Source organism: Nomascus leucogenys, chromosome 8, assembly GCF_006542625.1.
Source record: "Nomascus leucogenys isolate Asia chromosome 8, Asia_NLE_v1, whole genome shotgun sequence".
Lineage (NCBI taxonomy): Eukaryota > Metazoa > Chordata > Mammalia > Primates > Hylobatidae > Nomascus > Nomascus leucogenys.
The window spans coordinates 101,976,223-101,996,169 of record NC_044388.1 but is presented as its reverse complement, the minus strand read 5'-3'; the positions used below and the strand labels follow the sequence as shown (position 1 = coordinate 101,996,169).

General features: G+C 34.9%; 1 protein-coding gene across 2 annotated transcripts in view; it reads right to left on the bottom strand.

Moving 5' to 3' along the window:
* The window catches only part of PBX3 (PBX homeobox 3), a 226,915-nt gene that overhangs the window by 108,140 nt on the left and 98,828 nt on the right, over positions 1 to 19,947 (bottom strand). The gene's annotated exons all lie outside the window — the stretch shown is intronic.

Sequence of the window (19,947 nt, the reverse complement as noted above, 5' to 3'; positions counted from 1 at the left end):
TTCTCCCACCTCAACCTCCCGGGTAGCTGGGACCACAGACATGTGCCATTACACTGGATTAATTTTTTTTGTGGGAGGGAGGGGAGTAGAGACCAGGTTTCGCCATGTTGCCCAGGCTGGGCTCAGACTTCTGGGCTCAAGCGATCCTCCCGCCTCTGCCTCCCAAAGTGCTGGGATTACAGGCATCATGAGCCACCATGCCTGGCCTGCCTTTTTTATTATAATCATCCTAGTAAGTGTAAAGTGGTACCTTGTTGAACTTTGATTTGCATTTTCCTGATGACTAATGATGTTGAATATCTTTTTTTTTTTTTTTTTTTTTTTTGACAGAGTCTTATTCTGTCACCCAGGCTGGAGTGCAGTTGCATGATCTCAGCTCACTGCAACCTCTGCCTCCTGGGTTCATGTGATTCTCCTGCCTCAGCCCCCCAAGTAGCTACGACTACAGGTGCCTGCCAGCACGCCTGACTAATTTTTGCATTTTTAGTAGAGACAGGGTTTCACCATGTTGGCTAGGCTGGTCTTGAACTCCTAACCTCAGGTGATCTGCCTGCCTCAGCCTCTCAAAGTGCTGGGATTATAAGCATGAGCCACCGCACCTGGCCAATGGCGAACATCTTTAAATGTGCTCACCAGAATATGTGAACAATAATTTTTCTTCACTGGAATTTCTTTCCCAATTTCCCCATTACACTAACACATATTTGGTTGGCCATTAGATTTTACAACTATCCAAATACAATCACTGCAGCACTACCCTTCACTGGCTACCTAGAGTTCTTTAGTTTTCTACTGTGCTAATTGTGATTGTCATTCGTACCATTTACTGATATCCAACTCTCCTCTCCCTCTGGGCACATGCTAAGTTCATATATACTACCTGTCCCCTTGGGGTTGGTCACATGACTTTGAGAGAAAGACTTGTGAGCAAGAATTATGAACATTTGTTACTTGTAAGCCATATCCTTTAAATGCTGATCAGACAAAACATCCAGAAGTTGCTTTACTTATGGGAGGACAACTGGCAATGTTTGAGAGACGGTGGCTAATTCATTAGCCTGGATTCCTATGTGACTACAATGAGCAGAGCCACATACAGATCCACAGTGAATATGGTATGAGAAATAAACTTCTGTTTTAATGCCATAAAGATTTGGAGGTTGTTTGTTACAGTGGCATAAACTAACTCAGCCTTTCTCAGCTGGGGTCCCATAGCAGATTTAAGCCCAACAGAAAATTATTTGAGTGAGTGTTTTTTCAATTCCCTCAAGGACAGTATATAGCTACTTCCATTCAAGCACAGGAGAGGCAATAGGCCAACCCTATATAAGAAGAGCTCACCAACCCTATCTTTACTGATAACACACATTTTCATTGTCTTTATGCTTATATTAGGAAACACCGATAGAGAAATTAGGAAAACCTTGAAGACCAGATCTGCTATAAATGCATGTCATATAATTGTAACCAAATACCCAATACTGTCTAGGAATTCCATTACATATCTATTGATCACCTTTTACACAGACCACACCAACAAATTCCACAGAGCATGGATCATGTGGTATCCTGCGGGTTTTGAAATTACAAAGCTCCAAATTCAGATGTCAGCTCAGCTGCTTACTGGCTGTGTCACTTCACTTCTCTGAGCCTCAGTTTTCTCATCTATAAAATGGAAACATTAATAACTGCCTGATAAGGCTATTCTAAGAAGACAAGAGAACAAAAAGCACCAAACATAAGCACAAAGTCCATGTTAAAGAAATATGAAGTCCCTTCCTCAAGTTTGCAATCCCACCCATTGGAGGCCTTGCAGTAGCAGTGTTCTTCATTGCCTTCCCTCTGAAGCATATCAATGGCAAAAGAAGGGATAAGGTCCCCACTTTCATGGGCCTTGACAAAAAATAATAATAAACAAGTTATGATAAATGCTATGAAGGACAGAGCCCAAAAATAACAGGGAAGACAGACTTCAGCAAAATCAATTAAGAAAGTCCTTTCAAAGAGGTGACATTTAAGCTGAGACCTGAAAGATGAAAAGCAATCTAACTATTTTCTCTCATCTCATCACCTCCCTGATCCTGACCTATACTATCATTTCTCCTACTCTAGAAATCTCCATCACCCTCTGTGGGCCACCTGACCTCTCCTTGTAAACATGCACAGGCCTTAGACTTGTCTATGGGCAGAAGCAGTAGTCACACAACCTCATTTAACTTACTACTATCTCTAGCTATTCATTTTATATTTACCACCATTAAAGATAATTAAAAGAATGGGCCAAAGTTGGCCAGGCGCGGTGGCTCATGCCTGTAATCCTAGCACTTTAAGAGGCAAAGGACGATGGATCGCCTGACATCCGGAGTTCAAGACCAGCCTGGCCAACATGGTGAAACCCTGTCTCTACTAAAAATACAAAAATTAGCCGGGCATGGTGGCAGGTGCCTGTAATCTCAGCTACTCGGGAGGCTGAGGCAGGAGAATAGCCTGAACCCAGGAGGCGGCGGTTGCAGTGAGCCGAGATCGTGCCATTGCACTCCAGCCTGGGCAACAAGAGTGAAACTTCGTCTTAAAAACAAAAAACAAACGAAAAAAAAAACCAGAATGGACAAAAGTCTTTCAAAAGTAGGGTCCCCAAAAGTGAAATATGCATTTACTTTCTAGAAATATCACTTTTGAATGGAACCCCATTCATTTAAATCCACTGATTCCAGTGTATTGATTTTTAAGAAACAGATTACTTACGACATTTCATTTATATCCTGAAAATCCCCTTGTTATCTTTTACATATGGCTGCCGTTTAGCATTATGCTATCATATGTATACGATATGCACATGTACAAATATACAATAAATGGGAAATAAGCTTTAAAATTACAGCTTAAACAATATATAAACGAGAGGCATCATGAGCAGACCATACTTGCTTTTTATCAAATGCCTTACTAAATGCTCTTCAGCCTCCCAAGTAGCTAGGACTACAAGCATGCAACACCACGCTCAGATAATTTTTAAATTTTTTTCTAGTGATGGAGTCTCCCTATATTGCCCAGGCTGATCTTGAACTCCTAGGCTCATGTGATCCTCCCGCCTTGGCCTCCCAAAGTGCTGGGATTATAGGAGTGAGTCACCACACCTGGCCTTAATGCTGTTAATGCTCATAATTTCATGTTTTTCTACCTATGGACTCTAATAATTTTCTGAATTTATGCACGGCCTCTTTTATGTGAAAATATTCCTATGACAAGCTAAGGGCAGCCTTACTCCAATTGACTACACCTTTTTAAAACTAATGCACTTCTTATGCTCATAATTTAAAAGTGCCTACTTGTTTGCTAAAGAAAAGATTTTGGCAGGTCATAAAATCCCCTGATTCACATATAATGTGTTTACATACACTTTTACTTGAAATGTCAAAATGCTATGCAGGAAGATACCAAAATTATTCCTAAGTAGTTGAAAATAGGCTTTATTATTTTACTACAGTTTATCATAACATGTTACAGCTATATAATAAACATTTTCATGTATAGCTAGTAATTTCACATGTAAAATTCTGTTCCACCGAAAATACTGTAAATAGGAGTGGCTTTTAATGGAATAACAATAAAGATAATATCGCTTCTTGAGGTAAGTTTTAAAGAAATGTTTTTGAAGTCTAAATGAAGAAAAGTCTTAAAATATGTGGTACTGGGGGTCAGATGGGAGAGTGGGATTATATGTAAATGTTTACCTAAAGCTTTTGGAGAAATGAGAGAGTAGAAGGGAAGAATGGGGAGAGAAGGGACTTATCTGTATCCTGCATACAAGTTGAGAATCCCTAATCCAAAAATCTGAAATTCGAAATGCTCCAAAATCCAAAACTTCTTGTGTATTGACATGACCCTCAAACGAAATGCTCACTGGAGCATTTTGGGTTTCAGATTTTTAGATTAGGGATGCTGAACCAGTAACACAAATATTCCAATATCTGAAGAAATTCAAAGTCCAAAAATACTTCTGGTCCCAAGCACTTTGTATAAGGGATATTCAGCCTGTACTTTCTCCATAAACAATAAGTGCCAACGATATATTTCCTTCCTATATATAGTTTAAATCCCCTGAAATTCAAATCCTATTCTGAAGAAACTCAGTATGCTTGCACTCTATCACACACATTTAATATCAATTTCTGAATGAAGATAAAGCTGAATAAGCTAGGTGTATCTTCTTCATCTATAGCTAAATGAACTTTCAAGAAATTAAACTGTATATTCCTTTAAAAATCATGGAACAGGACATAGGGCACCAATATTACAATGAATATTACAATAGAATTGGGCAGGCATACCAACCAAAAGCATTTCCAGATGGCAAAGAATTCACTGAAACAAGAATTACAGAAGTATATTCAAAGCAATATTCTGTCTTTGATAATTTAGAGGCGACCATGATAACCACTATTTGTACATGACAGTCATATGAAATAATAAACCTTGCTAGCTATAAACATTACCAAATTCTGACACTATTGATTTATTATGTCTAACAGTGACATCAAACCAAACAACTGACAGAAACAATGTTACAGCTTTAAGAGCAGTTTGTCAACGATTAATACTGCCAAACGGGGTTTAGTTTTATGCTGGGACTGCTTGTCTAGCAGTTGTCAATCCAAGCAAAAATTACTACTGCCACACGTCTGCTAACACAGGCCCGAGGCGCCGCTCCGTTAGCCCTCATTACCCCGATCACTGCAAATACAGATGCAAGGCCAGTCCCTATTTAATATGCATGTTAATTATGCAAATTATTAATTGGGCTGGTGCTTGAGGACTTGTGTTTATGCCCAGATTAGAGTCAATAACTGTATCACACAGCATTTTAAGCCTGACCTGTGACAGAAATAAAGCAGCGCAGAAAGCAACATTTTTCTCATACTCTTCCAGTTCAGAACACTAGCTCTATACAGAGTATTTTACATTGATTCAAAAAGAGGCCCCACTTGGGACACAGAGAAACCAGATAATATATCTTTTATTAATATATTTATTTGTTAATATCTCTCATCTGATATTGTTCATAATTATTTATGTCATTCATTAAATTACTTTACCAAGTCCATTGTTTCTATAGCAAAAATGTTTAATGCACTAAGTTAAAATATATTTTTACAGTTATTTTTTTCCAATAAGGCTATGGTTTGGGCCTATTTATATTATATGTCCATAAAAATTGTATGACATGATATTATGTTGTAAATTTTTTTATTAAAAAAATCATATAGATTTAAACCTCCAAAGATAGAGCGCAACGCTATAAGGTTTTTCCAATTAAAATTTACAGCAGACGATGTTGTAAATTTTATACAGTTGTAATGCTTGCTGCAGTTGTACTGAAATGGGAACTATTGATCAGTATGATTTCCCAGGATACATGAAGGGGGAACAAGGTATTGCACAAACAGAAACAAAACTTTCATTTGTAAAGCTTTCTATTAGACTTTATTGCCCTCATTTGGTTCTAGATGCATCTATCCAAACAGGGGAAAAAGTCGCATTCTCCCTATAGAATTAGAATGCAAGCAAAATCACAACAAAACCCACACACTTAACCAAAAGTAACACTGTGCCCTAGTAAAAGCATAGTTTTGATATACTGTCAACATGACATCTAAAATTTGATGAAGGGATATTTATCATTTGAAGGATTTTTTTAAAAAAGAAAAAAATCTTTATCTTGAAGAAAGTAAGTCAAGATCAATTAGATTAAAACATATACCAATAGGAAGCACTAATACTATATAATATTAGAAGAAGTTTATAGGAATATATTAAAGTACTGTATAAATTTTGTAAATATGTTACTAGATTTATAAATAACTTACAAATAATTTTTAAATTATTTGGTATAAGGAAACTGAAAAACTAGGTCACTGTAAAAAAAAAGTTAATAAAATATCCTAAACTCAATCTATAAAATTAAATATATTACAGTTATTCATTCTTGGACTGATTCTCAACTAAAATGAAACTGAAGTTGATTCCATTCTGCTTAGTTTTGTTGTAAGTTCTTGCGGATGACATCTCAAACTTTTCCTGATCTGCAAATAATGCAGTATGGCTTAAGCAAATCAGCCATTGAAAGACAGAATTCATGTCAAGAGCACTCCATGCAGATAAGCCAGAAAGGTAAAACTAAACTGACTTAATTTGACTTAGTCACCTCATGCTGACACAATCTAGCTTACTGATAATAAAAGTATCTACTATTTACAGAGTACCCACTTTTTCCCAAGCTCTTTTCATAACACCCTTACAAACAGATATTATCTACATTTTTTATAATGAGAAAACCAAATCTCAGAAAAGTCCAGTAACTAGTTTAAAGCCATAACTGTAATAAATAGCAAAACTGGGAGTTTGGAACCCATGGCAACTTGATAACCAAAACACAAGCTCTTTCAACCCAAGTTCCCTTTCAATTGTCCTAAATGAAAGTGATTGCAATGCTTATAAGTCTTAAGCACAAATGAATATGACTATGAAAATGGGGAGAGAAGGCAATGACATTTTAGTCTCTTGGAAAATCTGAGACAACTGAATTAGCTAAAGCTATTTGAGTAAGATGAATGAAACACATTCATTCACTAAAAATTATAAAGGTGCATTTAGATAACTAGAGAAGAAATGTTAATTTGTACAATTAATGGCCTTTTCACTAACAATTCTGCAAATACAATTTGAAGGGCAACTATTTGGGAAGCAGGGGGTGTCCAATAGATTAAATTTTTTAATATTAAAAATAAATTAGGGCTGCGCATGATGGCACACACCTTGTAATCCCAGCAATTCGGGAGGCGGAGGCGGGAAGATTACTTGAGCTCAGGAGTTTAAGACCAGCCTGGGAAACATAGCAAAACCCTGTCTCTACAAAAAAAATACAAAAATCAGTTGGGCATGGTGAGGTTCACCTGTAGCCCCAGCTACTAGGGAGGCTGAGGTGGGAGGATCACTTGAGCCTAGGAGGTTGGGGGTGCAGTGAGCCAAAATGACGCCACTGCACTCCAGCCTGGGCAACAGGGTGAGACCCTGTCTCAAAACAAAAACAAAAACAAAACAAAAATTAATTAGTTAATTAAAATAGCAGGTCTATATTGGTGCAAAGCTTGGTGCTCTCCAGAGATTCCAATTACAGTGCCATGTTGTGCATGTGTATGTGTATTTGCGTGTTTGTGTGTGTGTGTGTGTGTGTGTGTGTGTGTATACAGCAGCCAATTAATGTTTCTTGTTTAAATAAATGCATATTTTTCATGTCAGTGTCTATTTATTAACTCATATTGGGCATAGATAAAGTATTTACTCCCTAAAATATAGCTTCAGCTTAAAAACTTTTTACTTGGGTTTGATTTTAAGAATTATTTTTAAATTGTGTTCATGTTAATTCAAGAAACTAAGTAATAAGTATTTACTCATAATCATCAAAAATTATTTCTGAAAAACAGCAGCTACACATAAACTCAAATAGTTGCAATCTTTAATAAGGACACTTAACCCTTTCACCCAGGTGATTCTAAATTTTCAACTTCAATCTGACATTGAAATTTCGTATCATTAAACTTTGCACTTGGATACATTCAAAGATGGATTTTCCTTTCTTTTCCCACCTAAAGTCATCCAAAAGTCTGAATTGTTAGGGGGCCATTTGTGGCATCCTGGGTCAGCTACATTTTGGTGTATTCTACAGTATTCTAACAGATGACTGATATTCTTCTTTTTGTAAAAATGATCTCCCAGGTTCTTTTCATAACATCCTTACAAACAGGTATTATCTACATTTTTTATAAAGAGAAAATCAAGTCTCAGAAAAGTCCAGTAAAAAATGTGTTTTTTACACTAATTTTTGGACTCTGTCCTCTTGGCAACCGTTCCTAGAAAAGAGAGCATCAGAGCAAAAGTATACAATACTTGAGGAAATCATGGCTATATTTTGAGGTAAATCAGTGAGACCTTAATTTGTCAGCATTATTTTTAAGAGTTAGTTTTGCACTTAAAGTAATTCTTAATTCAGGTAAGGAGTACAATTTAAATTCTGAGGTGTGGAAAAAGATGGTTGAAGCATAATACTAACATGGCCAACAGTATAATCTCTGGGTGGGCCAACACATCACATTTTATACAGATACTGACTCCACCAGACAGTCCTGCAAGTTGAGAAAAAGAATGTTTTTAGACACTGAGAGATAAATGGATTTTAATAAAATGTTGACAAACCACTAAAAATAAAACAATCTACTTGCCTTATACAAAGCTGGAGTATTAAGTATGCATCAAAGGCCTACTTAGTATTGTATGCTAATTAACAACAAAAAAGTCTATTACTATTTGCATTTACAAGTTCCTAGGGCAGTGCAATCCAATCATGCAGTCGCTACTAACTGTTGTGTTTAAAAGCGGAAGAAATGTCTCAGAAAAATAACTGGAAAGGTAATATTCTCAGAAAAAGTTCTAACAACTATGAATTTAACATTTCCTGGGAAATGTTTCATAACAGGATAAAAACAATGTTATAACTTGACCCAAAACAATTCCCACCTTCAATGTTTTCAGAGATTGCCTATTGGCCAACAGTTTATTCAAACACAGAACCAAGCTCTCCTTGATGTGCAATGGTACTAAAGAGAGAACACATTCAGGCTGTTTAGAAACTGGAACCTCATTGCACACTACAGTGCTTATTCCAAATCTGGTCAATTGTTCCGAAAGCCAAATTGCCCATCTTTAGTACTGATCAGTTAACATGAAGAACGTAATAATTTAGATAACCTCCCGCATTAACGGCTTGAATTAAAACAGGTAGCAAGAAGAAACATTTTACTATAAAAGGAAAAAAAGAAATAGACAATGGCCGGATCTAATAATGGGAAAAGACAACAAAGACCTAGGATTCCAGCATCTGGCACTAAATGAACTTTTTTGTAAACTGAATGGCGGTTTCCAAAACTGCTCCAAGCATCATTCCTTTGCCAAGGCAGTAAACAGCTTTTATCAGCAATAATGATGGCATAATCCCAGCTAAAAAGGAAAGTAACATATGGCAGCAGCCCTCCAAATACCATCCTGACAAAGTAGGGGGCATTTTTATTACAGCGTCCACTTGCAGAATATCTGCCAGACATCTTTCCCTTTTTTTCTGCTCTTTTTATTTATTTGTTTTTAAACAGGTTATCATCTTCTCCAAACTGAATACCACATTCGGGAATTTTAAACTAATGGTTCCTTTTTCTTAAATCCACTCAGAGACATACACAAAAAGACTGCCACATCTAGGGAAGGCTAATAAAATAAAATGGAGCTGCCTCTTTGTTTAAAAAAAAAAAAAAGCAGCAAAAATTTTTTGAAATCTCTAAACTTCTAAACAAATGCTTTTAATTAAGGAGCACCCCAATGACTAATACACAGTGAGCACCCAAGAAATAACTGATTTCATAGTATAATAAAAGTTCTTAAGAAATTCAGGTGAAAAAATAATGCAGACAAAATATTACTTAGTATACAGCTGATAACCAACAAACTACAGTAAACTGCAAAGAAACATATCTATAAATGATCTTAATCTTATTTGATATGTGTTAAAATGTCAGGCTTCATAATATATAGCTCTGATCAAAACAATCACAGTGAAGTATCTTTTAGGCCAACATACTGTTTATCAATAAAAGTGTTAAAAAAGATGCTTCTATAAAATATCTCCTAATGGCCTGTGGGGTGTACTAATGAATCATAAATCCCACCTTGGTTTTCAATGACAGACTTTCTATTTTCATTGACAAGTCAATGGCCGTCTTTTTTACTTAGGCTGTCGATCTTTCTTAATACCTTGGACACAATCTGCGAATGGCAAAGATATAATGTTGATTTAGATTTTAAACATTATAATCAACAGATTTGGGAAACTCTTTTACTAATTAACACAGCAATTATTGTGTCTCGCACGTTAAACATCTCATGTACTTAGCCAGATGCAATCCTTTTTTTACTTAAGGCAAATTTATTAGCTGATAGAGGAACTGATGAAAAAGTAAAAGAATGTTAATATTTCTGACATCTCTACCCCATAAGTATTTTTTCAGGCTGAAAAATATATCTAATAGCTCCACTCACTGATGTGCACTATGGTTTACCACAGTGTCTATATTTCTGCTGTCAGTTTTACAGTATCTCCCTTCATTAAACCTATCAAGTTTTCCTTTTGATCATGCAACCAAGGCCAGAAGACAGATATCTTCCTGGAACAGAGCAGTCTGCCAAGTCTTTCACAAGACCAGCTTAACCTCCCTATTGATTTTTTCAACACTGCAGCCATTCATTGTTTGTGACATTTGGCTGTCGGCTCTTTAACACCCTTCAACCAAATCAATTTCATATTTTTGTCAATGCTCTGCAAGAGGATGAGTAAAAATAGGAAGAGACTTAGCATGATTTAAAATGTTGATTTTCTCAAACAGTATTATGTTTAGTTTTTATAAGGCTTACAAACTTAATTCATGTGCTTATTTAGACTTCTGCATAAAACAAGGGGAGAAGCTTTACAAATTATAATTTTTCAGTATAATACTGACTTTATTCTTACTAAATCTTTAAAATTTCTAATTTCTTAATGTAAATTCATACTTACACCAATTGCATCCTACCTTACTTAAAGACTACTACTTACAAATAATGTTTTCTGTGGTTTGGATATTTAAACAATATGTAGGAAACACTGAAAATTAATATATATAACATCATAATTACTATGTTTTCAAAAGGCAAAGCATGTCAAAAAAGCACAAGTCAGCATTTTGCTCAACTTTAAATCTGAACTTCCAGTGTACTTAGATACTAAATGCCATGGACTGGCTTCAGGCTGCCAATGCAAAAACTCCTTTTGACATCAGTTAGAACAACATGTGAAAATCAAAGACACATATGTTCCAAATAGCGCCAAACCTCCCATCATTCAGAAAATTCTGCAGACTCTCGTGGAAATAGATGGTATAAGAACAAAACTTAAAGGAACAAGGCATTTTCACTCTATTTCTGTTAGTAACATTTAACGCTACAATTTAATATTAATCTACTAGGTTGCCTCCTGTAGCATTAATTATCAAAAGAAATAGACTAAGACGTCAAAATCACAGTTAAGTGGTTCATCTAAATATATATTTAAGGACTTTTTAAAAGATGAGTTAATGACTTGAAAAGCCTGATGGTTTCTTTGGAACCATGATACATTACTGCACAAAGTACATAATACGTAATTCTTCAAAATATATTAATAATCCAATATATCTATGGTTTGCTGGCATATTAGCAGATGTTCTGAAAACACTCAAACAGTTACACTGTTGAGTAAGTAAAAACGTTAAAGCTACATGGTAATTGTAAGTATAAGCATTTATCTAATGCATCTAAAGCACTAAAAACACAAATTAATAATCTGATGATTGAAATAACTTCTATGCAGCCTTTAGGAAATAAAATGTATATTGATATTTAGGGTGTTGCCAAAATATAAATAATTATATTTAATCAAATCTAAGACTCATCATGATTTTATGTGCTACTGTAAAGAAGGAAAAACTTATGCCAATTAAACTATGACATGATATTGATTATAAGAGGCATCTTGATTTCAGAAATGCTAAAATGAGGAGGGAAGAATGAACATCTTAGAATCAATGAAACATGGTAATGATAAACTAGAATAACATCTACTATTGGTTCGTTACGTGTACCGTTTTAAAATGTGCATGTTAAATACTGTGACACAGCACTTCAAGTCACTTTGGAACATTAACATGACCTTCTTCTGCCTAACAAACTGACTCCTACATTATCCTTCCTTTTTTTTTTTTTAAATCCACCATGTGCACCCTGATATTCTTTCATTCCTTATGGATATGCTGCTACAAAAAGGATAGCACAATTAATACAGCACACATGAGGACATCACAGCCTATCTGTTATATCTGCAAATAAATCATCCTGAAAAATTCAACAATTGAGAATTTATGGAACATTCTCTTACAACAATGCTTATAGAAAAAGCCCTTTGGAATCAGAAGGACTTGTGTTTAAATAAGGTTCTGCCACTCACTTATTAGCCATGTGATCCTGAGCAAGCTGAAACATCTTGGAGCTTCCATTTTTTTCACTAATGAAAACAAAAATTCTACCAACTTCCTAAAAGTACTGTGAGAGTTAAATAAGATAAAGTATATCAAAATTCTTAATAGAGTGCTTGGCACATTATAAGTGTTCAATAAGTGTTTCTGTTCTTTCTTCTCATTACCAAGCTATTCCACAAAACCATATAAAAGCTAATAGATACTTGACTCTAGATCAACCTTATCTAGCCTGTTGCTGATGATTCCCCGAAAACTATTAGGCACTATCACAGAATGTACATGGTAGCAAGTTATGTATGAACAGATCCACAAGAATGTAAGTTCCATAAGGGCAGGTATTTGTTTTTCTTTTATTCAATATTGTATCTCTACCGTCTAGAACAATACCCAGCAAATATTAGGCACTCAGTAAACCTTTTTGAACGAATTAGGATTTCAATAAACTTAATTTCTGATCCCACACTAAATTTTAACTTGATAGCAAGTCAATGAGGACAATGTAGTAAGACTCTTTGTCTTCTATTCTAAATGCTACTGACCATAACAATGTTACCTTTATAGCAATAATGCAATAGCACCAATCTAATTAATTCAACAACTACTTACTGTACATCTACCACAGTACTAGATATTGAGGGAGAAATAAGTAAGTAGTATAAGACACAACTATTGTATTCTTGGGAAGGCAAAATAATGACATGCATGAAACTAGATGTGATCAACTTTCAAAATAAACCACAATGTTTTCACCCCTAAATAGCTAAAAATAAAAATAATGCAGAACAAGATTAAAAATTAAAATGTGGAAGACTGCTGGAATCAAGAGACTATACCTTGAGGTGATTTTAGGTGAGAGATGTACTAATCCAGAGAACTGATCATTGTTCATGAGATAGTGTGGATATTTGAAATGTTCTACCCTATAGATGCCAAACTAGAGATTTGTTCTCTAAACTGGTTCTCCAGAGAGATCTGTTCTCTAAAGCAGAGATGGAAACATTTCAAACAAAGTAAGTCACGCAGGATAAAGGAGCATCAATGAGCTGTACGTGAACCATCAACGCATTAGACCTAGCAATGACTCTAGGTCAGCCTACCCTAGCACTTACTCAGTTCACCATATTTACTAATGTTGCTCTGTGCCAGACCCTGTATGAGGCATCCGGGTGTACAAAGATAATAAGAAACACACCTATCACAAAAAGCTATTAGGGGAGATAGCACTTAATTTAGATTGCAGTGATCTATTTGTGCCTCTGCAATTACAACCATTCTACAGGTTAAATTTACAGGTTGAAAGATGGGACAAGATAGCTTACTATAGAAGATTCAGTCCCTAGACCATGTTTTGCTCATTTGAAACACAGTTTAAAAAAAAAAAAAAAAGTTGGAAACTACAGCAAAGCATAAGGAAAATACAGAAAAGTATAAAGAAAAAAAATGTTAAAAATCCTAATTCCACTACTGAAAGGTAACCATTATATAATATAAATATTTGGTCTTTATTCTTTCAGTATTTTTGTCCTATTTTAAAGTACTTGGGAAAACAATTATGAGCATATCACTATTTTACTATTTACTACTACTATTTTACTATTTATTGCTGCTTTATAAATTTAATACATTGGACATTTTCCACATTATTGGGTATTCTTCTAAAACATGATTCAAAATCATTATGTAGAATTCTATCACATAGCTATAACATAATTTAATCAATTCACCTATTGTTGGACATTTCAACTGTTTCCAATTTGTCCTTTTAGGAATAATGCTGCAAACTAGACCCCTTAGTAACTAAGTAGTAGATATAGGAAATTTTCTTTTCACAAATTAGTATAAAAAATAAATTAAAAAGAAATAACAGAATATTTCTATTTTGCTACCCCAAATAAACTAATAGATATAGGCATTGATCACCAATAGCTGCCAATATTACCAAAAAAGAGAAAGCAGACAATATGTGCCACCTAATATAAGAACATAACACAACCTATGAAGCAATTCTTCCAGGAAAATAAATAATTAAACCTGAATTTTACTAAGCCTACAGATCCAACTCTCAACTTGTAGGAAACACAAAGAACAGAAGAACATGTTAAACTATACCATGGGGATGCAATCAGCAAAATACAGACTGGGAACTTAAAGGAGAAGCAACCCAGTTTTTTCAACAAAAAAGTACAAAGGGTAAAAATAAATAAATAAATAAATAAATGGAAAAGAAGCTTTAAATTTAAAAAGACGTAAAAGATATATCAACCAACTGCAATGAGTAGACCTTACCTGCATTCTGTTCAAACAAACAATTTGGATATATGATATCAAGGAATTATTGTTCATATTTTGGTGTAATAATGATACAGCGAAATTTTTTTTTTTTTTTTTTTTTGAGACAGAGTCTCGCTCTGTCACCCAGGCTGGAGTGCAGTGGCGCAATCTCGGCTCACTGCAAGCTCCGTCTTCCGGGTTCACGCCATTCTCCTGCCTCAGCCTCTCCGAGTAGCTGGGACTACAGGCGCCCGCCACCACGCCCGGCTAATTTTTTGTATTTTTTTTTTAGTAGAGACAGGGTTTCACTGTAGTCTCGATCTCCTGACCCCGTGATCCGCCCGCCTCGGCCTCCCAAAGTGCTGGGATTACAAGCGTGAGCCACCGCGCCCGGCCTACAGTGAAATTTTATGGTTTTTTAAAGATTTCTTAGGGGTACATGATGAAATATTTACAGGTGAAATAATATGTCTTAGATTTACTTTTTAAAATGTAGAAGGAGAAAGCTGATAGAGGTGACAATGGGGCAGGATTGGCCATAAGTTGGTTGTGTTTGCTGTTAGGTGCTGTAATATTATTCTGTCTTCTGTGATGTGGCTCAAAATTCACCCTAATAAAAATTTAAGAGAGAAGGAGGTGGGGAGAATATTGCAGTGGTAACCATCTTCATGTGTTTATCTTTACAAATGTCTCTATTTCCTCAGTATGAATTCCTAATTAGGTAAACTATTTGAAAATAAATCTTTTTAAGCTCTCAAAATATTTTTCTAAAATGACCTGAAATTTTCCTGAAAATTTCCCTATACATTCACCAACATAATTATGTCTTATGTGAATAAACTTAACTCCCAGCAACCGTATTTTGGCAATGTCTGAAGTTATTTCATTTTAATGTGGACATGAACAATAACACTTATCCCACAATCCTACACATTACATGGTACTAATGAGCATTTATAACTGTGTTTTTCTGTCATTTATATAATAATTTCTAGCTAATAGGAAAATAAAGAAAATTAAAACATGAGGAGATGAGTCTTAATTTTTGTTTGGATCCTTCTTCCTCAAATAAGTCAATCTTCAACCCACATAAATCTCAAAATTTAGGCAAGAGAAACTAATATTCACTTTATTTTTACAAACTTTACAGAATATATTTTTAAAAAACTAATTCAGTGAATCATTTTCACTTTAGAGTCAAGGCCTATTGCATAAATGCAACAATACAATAAAATATTTTTATACATTTACTTTCTTAATCATACCATATAGAATATCTGAATTTGTGGAAATTTATTTATTTCAACATTTGTCTTTTAAGATAAATTACAGTCAGATTACTACTCAGATTTTCTTAAGTAGCATATATAACCCCAAAATAGCCAAGCTTAGTGGTGGCAAAGCTTCAAATATTATATACTCACATTTTTAAATCAGGGCAGACACCTGAGACAAAAACTGTCCCCAAAGCTGCCTACAACAGCTACATGCTGGTCACTCTTTCTTGTCAAGGCTGATTTATTGCCTCCTTGCTGTTCAATTTCACATTTTGTCCTCATCATATCCCTGGCTCATGATCATTCTATGCTGACCCTTGTAGGGCAGGCAAGGAATATTGATAAAACAATTATCTGTTAGCCGTTCATTTGATTTTCCATTTCAATTACGGATTGCACGAGGCAAAAGGAAAAAGATTGCATCATTGATTTTTCTACCTTACAACAGTACAGAGTTGCTTTGATGGTTATAAAATGAATGCAACTCAACCATGCTTTTAAAGATCATATTTTTCGTTTTAGCGTAATTTTTTCAAAGCGTAATGTATGCAACTGTATGCATCCTAAAAAGAAAGCTATCTTCAAAGCCAAGCTAAATTGCTGCACAGGTGAGAAAAATATATACATAAAAATGCTTCAGATGAGTCAACCATTTCACAGTTGCATCCACACTGCACAGTAAAGGACTTTCTGGAAAAGCATACTGGTTAGGGAATTTCCAGGGTTTTCTGAAAGATTTAGGTACAGAGACATAGCAATCCCTTCAAAAGGAAGGAAAAAAATTAATGCTTCCTGACTAACGTAGTTATATAGTGACAGTAGTTTGTTCAGTTTCCATAATATGAAAGAAGTATTTTTTTTCTTTTTTTTTTTTTTATTATACTTTAGGGTTTTAGGGTACATGTGCACAATGTTCAGGTTTGTTACATATGTATCCATGTGCCATGTTGATTTCCTGCACCCATTAACTCATCATTTAGCATTAGGTGTATCCCCTAATGCTGAAAGGAGTATTTTTTAAAAAGCATATTATACTACTAACCATAACTATGTTTAAACCTCACCTATCTGAAAGGCTGATAATATGCCATTGCTAGCCAGTGATCCAGGACGGTCACAGTCAGAGAGAAATGGTGCTGAACCTACTAAACTTCATTATGGTTCAGCGAATGGTACAGCTCCAGGGGATGTTCACATGGCCGACCTTAAGAAAAGTTCAGCCTTTGATCAAGGTTTAGTGTTCCTGGAGTAGCAATGGTACAGGAAAGGGTTTCCATTTTCTGTGCCATAAGGTGCTGGTGTTGATCTTCTTAAAGCCCCAGAGTTTTCTTCCAAGACTGGATTACACTCAGCAATTAAGGTAATGAACTAGCTGAGGTAACAAAGCATAATGATCTCTTTTGTCCTTTGAATTCTTATGAACTCCATTCATTCACAATAGTCTGGCATGCAAAGCTTTTTCAACCCTGTACTGCTTAAAACTATGTAAAAATGATTACTTCCATTATGCCTTCATGGTTTGACATTTTTAATTTAAACATCTGTAATATTTAAGCATACTTTTCAGAACCAAAATACCCACTCAAAGAATGCTAGCTTACATTATGGTAATATTTTGACATTTTATATAGTATATTTTAATGCCTGAAAAGATAATGTGATGAATCCATTATAAATATATCAAAATATGTATACCTAGGACTTTTTCTTGATTTTTTTTTGTTTTTAAATCCTAAAGTTTAAAAAAAAAAAAAAAGGTGGCATTCTGTTAGATAAAACAGTCACTTATGGAGTTTGTTGCCAGCATTAACTCTCTTCAAGTTCAATGTGACCTAAAATATGCAGGTAAAAAAATTAAATAAAAATCTAAATTATAATAGAAAACTTCCTTAAAAACAGATTATTTTTTTCCTAACAGAAAACCTATTTTAGAAAAAGATATTTTTATGTGGAAATTGCATTTTCTAGAATTTATGTCACTTTTATTTTATAATTTTTTTAAACATCTGGGCACTATTTTTTACATTTTCTCAAATCTTTGCATGTTATAAACCTTCACCACTGCAGATTTTGCTGCTCTCTGATCTTTCATCTTAACACATTTCCAGCCCCAAATTTCACTTCAATCTCACCTCATCTCTCCATACTACATTAACCCCTGGCAATTGCCTTCCAAATGACCCCATTAAGCTGTAATTGCCTCAGCAGGCCTGCACTTTCGCTTGTAATTCTGTACCTCTCATCTCCCAGACGTTCTCTCAGCATCATTTCATGTTCTGGCTCCCTTCACTGAGCTCAGCTTATGACCTCGCTGCACCATGGCCGAAATGACTACTAAAAGCATAACAGAGACGGAATTCCATTACTTATTTTTAAAAGTTCTCTGGTGCCCTAATGTAATATTCTTTCGGGACTGTTGTCAAGGATACCAAGCACCGGCCATTAAAACCTTTTGTTTTCCAAGGCATTCCGTCTTTTATTAATAAATAAAGATAAAGATAATGTGCATCCAGCTGGTGGAAAGTCAGGGTATGTTTGCAATTTTCTCTCTCTAATACAACCTCATTCTGCCCATAATATTTAGGAAATACAGACAATAGGAAAAAGCCTTTTTAAAAATTCTCCGTATACCCCATATGACCATACCAGGCCCCAAATCATATAAATAAGAATTAGTTAACATCTACATCCGTAGGGTTGAGAACCATCCCTTTTTAAATTTTATGTAAATTATACTCACATTTAAGTAAAATCAATTGAAGATATTTATGATATTAGTTTAAAAACAAAATTTGCAATCACTCCATGTAAGAATGTCAGTCTCTTATGGGTAAATGAAATTCCCAATGGGCAGTCTCAGAACAGTTGAACCAAATAACAAGGAAAACCTTATTAAATTCCCCAAATAGGTCTGTGGATATTTTAGGGAGACCTGTATTCACAGAGAAGAAGGAAAATAAAATATCTTAATATTTAGGATCAGGAAACCAAATAAGTCAATTAAGCCCTGTAAAAAGTGAAAAGGTCAAATTTCTTTATCGTGAAAACCAAGGATAGCCTCAGCAAAACTCAGTACAAAGCTAGAACTGATACGAAAATAAAAGAGCTTAATTTTGTAAACAAAAAACATTTATTTCCCCCATAAACTAAAGACGAAGATTTGAATTATATTTGAAACAAACTCCAATTGCAAAACTAGCAAATTCCAATGTAAGTAAAACAAGTAAACAAAAAAATCAGCAATCAAAGGCCTTCACAAAAATAATACAACCAAAAAGATCAAGTAGGAGGCAAAGCCCACAAACTTGGGCATGGACGAGGCTCAGCAAGAAATCCTTCAAATAGCAGTCGCATGCAAAAGAAGTCGAGTAACTAAACCCCATAATCTTGGGTCAATATTGACTTGTTTTACCCTAAACTTCAACTGTTCTCTCCTAAAAACTGCCTTGTGCATTTCTCCTTAGTCCTCTCCTACCAATGAATACCATTAAGCTAACACACTCTGAAAGGTGCCTCAAGAAAAACATTTTTTTAACTGAAGCTGCTATTTTCTGGACTAGACCACATTAAATGCAAAATGAAAACACTGGGTGTGCAGATTTCTCCTAACTGGAAGGCTGAAAAAGACTGAATGGAAAGGGGTGAATTCTTTTATGCATGTAATAGTTCAGAAAACTGATATGATGTCAACATGAATGTGTTTTACAATAAAATAGGGTGTCAGAGCCAGAATGGATTCACTGTCTCTGCAGGCCAGAGCATAGCCACTGTTGCCTAGAATTGAGTAAAGTTGTCAAGTGAACTGATGTTTAGCTTCAGTAAGATGGCCTGAAAGAGAAGAGCTAGCACAAGGAAAACTCGCTACAGCAACTTTTTGCTTTAAGAAATGACTTATATTTCTAACCCCATCTTAAGGAGGTCAGTTACTTCATCATCAGAAGGCAGAAGACAAATTGACCCTTGATCAAAATATACAGATATAAATGAAAGTTTTCAAAATTAGAGGTTGAGAGACAATATAATCCATGCTTTCTGAATTATAAATGTCTCATAAAATCATCTCATATTTCATTCAGATAAAATATAGTCTTTTACTCAAATTTTTCATCTAGATTTTTGTTAACAGCACAATAAAAGCTTCACTGAAAAGCACAAGCACTGAGGTCAAACTATCTCTACACATCTTAACTAAAGTGTTCCACACTAAACCAATACTGCAGTTTACTACATGTTTCTGAAATTAACTC